Raw genomic sequence first — 4,936 nt, 5'->3', positions numbered from 1 at the left:
TTGCTGCTGTGACGACACACTGTGGTATTTCACCCAGTAGATATGGGACTTTATCAACATTTGATTTGTTTTCAAATTCTTTCTCTCTCCCTCTGTTTTCTCTCTCTCAGATCAGTATCCTGGACTGGAAGAGAGGGATGAATGTGGCAATTTACCTCAAACAGTTCAAGAAGTAAGTCTGTCCTCTCTCTCTCTCTCTGTCTCTCTGTCTCTCTGTCTCTCTGTCTCTCTCTCTCTCTCTCTCTCTCTCTCTCTCTAATATATATATATACACACGTACAGATCATTTGGGAAAGTATTCAGACCCCTTACAGCCTTAATCTAAAATGAATGAAATCATTTTTTTCCTCATCAATCTACACACAATACCCCATAATGACTCAATACCCCATAATGACTCCATACCCCATAATGACTCCATACCCCATAATGACTCAATACCCCATAATGACTCCATACCCCATAATGACTCCATACCCCATAATGACTCCATACCCCATAATGACTCCATACCCCATAATGACTCCATACCCCATAATGACTCCATACCCCATAATGACTCCATACCCCATAATGACTCCATACCCCATAATGACTCCATACCCCATAATGACACAATACCCCATAATGACTCCATACCCCATAATGACTCCATACCCCATAATGACTCCATACCCCATAATGACTCCATACCCCATAATGACTCCATACCCCATAATGACTCCATACCCCATAATGACACAATACCCCATAATGACTCAATACCCCATAATGACTCAATACCCCATAATGACTCAATACCCCATAATGACTCAATACCCCATAATGACTCAATAACCCATAATGACTCAATACCCCATAATGACTCCATACCCCACAATGACTCCATACCCCACAATGACTCCATACCCCATAATGACTCCATACCCCATAATGACTCCATACCCCATAATGACTCCATACCCCATAATGACTCCATACCCCATAATGACTCCATACCCCATAATGACACAATACCCCATAATGACTCCATACCCCATAATGACTCCATACCCCATAATGACTCCATACCCCATAATGACTCCATACCCCATAATGACTCCATACCCCATAATGACTCCATACCCCATAATGACTCCATACCCCATAATGACACAATACCCCATAATGACTCAATACCCCATAATGACTCCATACCCCATAATGACACAATACCCCATAATGACACAATACCCCATAATGACTCCATACCCCATAATGACTCCATACCCCATAATGACACAATACCCCATAATGACTCCATACCCCATAATGACACAATACCCCATAATGACTCCATACCCCATAATGACACAATACCCCATAATGACACAATACCCCACAATGACTCCATACCCCACAATGACTCCATACCCCACAATGACTCCATACCCCACAATGACTCAATACCCCACAATGACTCAATACCCCATAATGACTCAATACCCCATAATGACTCCATACCCCATAATGACTCCATACCCCATAATGACTCAATACCCCACAATGACTCAATACCCCACAATGACTCAATACCCCACAATGACTCAATACCCCATAATGACACCATACCCCATAATGACACCATACCCCATAATGACTCCATACCCCATAATGACTCCATACCCCATAATGACTCCATACCCCATAATGACTCCATACCCCATAATGACTCAATGCCCCATAATGACTCCATACCCCATAATGACTCCATACCCCATAATGACTCAATACCCCATAATGACTCAATACCCCATAATGACTCAATGCCCCATAATGACAAAGCAAAAAACTGAAAAATCACATTTACATAAGTATTCAGACCCTTTACTCAGTACTTTGTTGAAGCACCTTTGGCAGCGATTACAGCGTTGAGACTTCTTGGGTATGACTCTACAAGCTTGGCACACCTGTATTTTGGGAGTTTCCCCCATTCTTCTCTGCAGATCCTCTCAAGCTCTGTCAGGTTGGATGGGGAGCGTCGCTGCACAGCTATTTTCAGGTCTCTCCAGAGATGTTAGATCGGGTTCAAGTCCGGGCTCTGGCTGGGCCACTCAAGGACATTCAGAGACTTGTCCCAAAGCCACTCCTGCGTTGTCTTGGCTGTGGGCTTAGTGTCGTTGTCCTGTTGGAAGGTGAACCTTCGCCCCAGTCTGAGGTCCTGAGCACTCTGGAGCAGGTTTTCATCAAGGATCTCTCTGTACTTTGCTCTGTTCATCTTTCCCTTGATCCTGACCTGTCTCCCAGAACCTGCTGCTGAAAAACATCCCCACAGCATGATGCTGCCACCTCCATACTAGACCGTAGGGATGGTGCCAGGTTTCCTTCAGACATGGCACTTGGCATTCAGACCAAAGAGTTTTTACTGAGGAGTGGCTTCCATCTGGCCGGGCAGCCAGTGGCTTCCAGTTTGGCCGGGCGGCCAACTCTAGGAAGAGTCTTAGTGGTTCCAAACTTCTTCCATTTAAGAATGATGGAGGCCACTGTGTCCTTGGGGACCTTCAATGCTGCAGAAATGTTTTGGTACCCATCCCCAGATCTGTGCCTCGACACAATCCTGTCTCTGAGCTCTACAGACAATTCCTTCAACCTCATGACTTGGTTTTTGCTCTGACATGCTCTGTCAACTGTGGGACCTTATATAGACAGGTGTGTGCCTTTCCAAATCATGTCCAATCAATTGAATTTACCACAGGTGGACTCCAATCAAGTTGTAGAAACATCTCAACGATGATCAATGGAAACAGGATGCACCTGAGCTCAATTTAGAATCTCATAGTAAAGAGTCTGAATACTTATGTAAATAAGGTAGTTCAGATTTTTTGTTTTTAATACTTTTACAAAAATGTCTAAACTGTTTTTGCTTTGTCATTATGTGTTATTGTGTGTAGATAAAGGAAAACATTTAATCAATTTTAGAATAAGTCTGTAACGTAACAAAAGGTGGAAAAAGTGAAGCGGTCTGAAAACTTTCTGAATGCGCTGTGTCTATATGTATGTGTATATGTAGTTAGCTAGCCGACTGCTGGATGATCCAACTTTCAAAACGAGTCCTTTTGGCTAGCCACAGCAGTCAGCTAGCTAGGTAGCCACAGCAATCAGCTAGCTAGGTAGGTAGCCACAGCAATCAGCTAGCTAGGTAGGTAGCCACAGCAGTCAGCTAGCTAGGTAGCCAGCCACAGCAGTCAGCTAGCTAGGTAGCCAGCCACAGCAGTCAGCTAGGTAGGTAGCCAGCCACAGCAGTCAGCTAGCTAGGTAGCCACAGCAGTCAACTAGCTAGCTAGGTAGCCACAGCAGTCAACTAGCTAGCTAGGTAGCCACAGCAATCAACTAGCTAGCTAGGTAGCCACAGCAATCAACTAGCTAGCTAGGTAGCCACAGCAGTCAACTAGCTAGGTAGGTAGCCACAGCAGTCCAACTAGCTAGGTAGGTAGCCACAGCAATCAACTAGCTAGCTAGGTAGCCACAGCAATCAACTAGCTAGCTAGGTAGCCACAGCAGTCAACTAGCTAGGTAGGTAGCCACAGCAGTCCAACTAGCTAGGTAGGTAGCCACAGCAGTCCAACTAGCTAGCTAGGTAGCCACAGCAGTCAACTAGCTAGCTAGGTAGCCACAGCAATCAACTAGCTAGGTAGGTAGCCACAGCAGTCAACTAGCTAGGTAGGTAGCCACAGCAATCAACTAGCTAGGTAGGTAGCCACAGCAATCAACTAGCTAGGTAGGTAGCCACAGCAGTCAACTAGCTAGCTAGGTAGCCACAGCAGTCCAACTAGCTAGCTAGGTAGTCACAGCAGTCCAACTAGCTAGCTAGGTAGCCACAGCAGTCCAACTAGCTAGCTAGGTAGCCACAGCAGTCCAACTAGCTAGCTAGGTAGCCACAGCAGTCCAACTAGCTAGCTAGGTAGTCACAGCAGTCCAACTAGCTAGCTAGGTAGCCACAGCAGTTCAACTAGCTAGCTAGGTAGCCACAGCAGTCCAACTAGCTAGCTAGGTAGCCACAGCAGTCCAACTAGCTAGCTAGGTAGCCACAGCAGTCCAACTAGCTAGCTAGGTAGCCACAGCAGCCCAACTAGCTAGCTAGGTAGCCACAGCAGCCCAACTAGCTAGGTAGGTAGCCACAGCAGCCCAACTAGCTAGCTACGTAGCCACAGCAGTCAGCTAGCCAGCCAACAGCAGTCAGCTAGCTAGCCATTTAGCTTTCTAGCACATTCAGTCATTTGTAAACAGTTAACATGCTAGTTAGTTACCACATGTTCTTGTCAAACTGTTAACAGAGTAGCAGCAAACAACAAACGCTAAACTACTGGAGGGCAAATAAATCAGATTTGACCATTCAGACAAGTCAGGAATCAGATTTGTATCAGACTTCAAACCGAAGGTGGTTTGAAATATCCGATTCCATGTGCTTTTTGGCTGTTCAGACTGCAGGAAAAAGAACAGATTCAAATCGAATCTGCGAACTAATAGGCTTTAGACTGAACACACACACACACACACACACACGTTGGATGAGTTGGTGTTTGGAGAAGAATGCAGAGTACTTTCCAGTTTGTGTTGACTGCGTCAATAGCCTATACCACCAGTTAACTGTCTCTGCTGCCACAACACAACACACAGGGAGAGATATGAGGGTGAGATATGAGGGTGAGATATGAGGGTGATATACGAGGGAGAGATACGAGGGAGAGATATGAGGGTGAGGGAGAGATATGAGGGTGAGGGAGAGATATGAGGGTGAGGGAGAGATATGAGGGAGAGATACGAGGGAGAGATACGAGGGTGAGGGAGAGATACGAGGGTGAGGGAGAGATATGAGGGTGAGGGTGAGATATGAGGGTGATATACGAGGGAGAGATACGAGGGAGAGATATGAGGGTGAGGGAGAGATATGAGGGTG

The sequence above is a fragment of the Salmo trutta genome, chromosome 5, assembly GCF_901001165.1.
Source record: "Salmo trutta chromosome 5, fSalTru1.1, whole genome shotgun sequence".
NCBI classification, from domain to species: domain Eukaryota; kingdom Metazoa; phylum Chordata; class Actinopteri; order Salmoniformes; family Salmonidae; genus Salmo; species Salmo trutta.
The sequence above is the reverse complement of the archived record's forward strand: the minus strand, read 5'-3'. Positions refer to the sequence as shown.